The sequence below is a fragment of the Brassica oleracea genome, chromosome C2 (assembly GCF_000695525.1).
Source record: "Brassica oleracea var. oleracea cultivar TO1000 chromosome C2, BOL, whole genome shotgun sequence".
Taxonomy (NCBI): domain Eukaryota; kingdom Viridiplantae; phylum Streptophyta; class Magnoliopsida; order Brassicales; family Brassicaceae; genus Brassica; species Brassica oleracea.
This window is the reverse complement of record NC_027749.1, coordinates 38,586,548-38,586,894: the sequence shown is the minus strand read 5'-3', so window position 1 is coordinate 38,586,894 and position 347 is coordinate 38,586,548.

The following is a 347-nucleotide window of genomic DNA, read 5'->3' as shown; positions in this document are numbered from 1 at the left end:
TAGCTTTAATAAAATATTGAAATTTTTGTCTTTCCGGAGACGACTTACTGGTAAGTCGTCCAGGAAAAGTCAAATATCTGACACAATTCGGTCAAATGCAAAACTAACTCGTTTATCCTTGACGACTTATTGGTAAGTCGGCAAGTTTTTTTTTTTAACAAACAAAGCTGGACGACTTACTTGTAAGTCGTCCTATTTAAAATTCAATTGCAAAAGTGACCTATTTGGACGACTTACTGGTAAGTCTTCCAGACGACTTACTGTTATGTCGTCTGCGTTAATGTTTAGTAAACTTTCATTTTTTCTATGTTTACTAATGTGTTTTATTTTGAATTTTTGTAGATGAT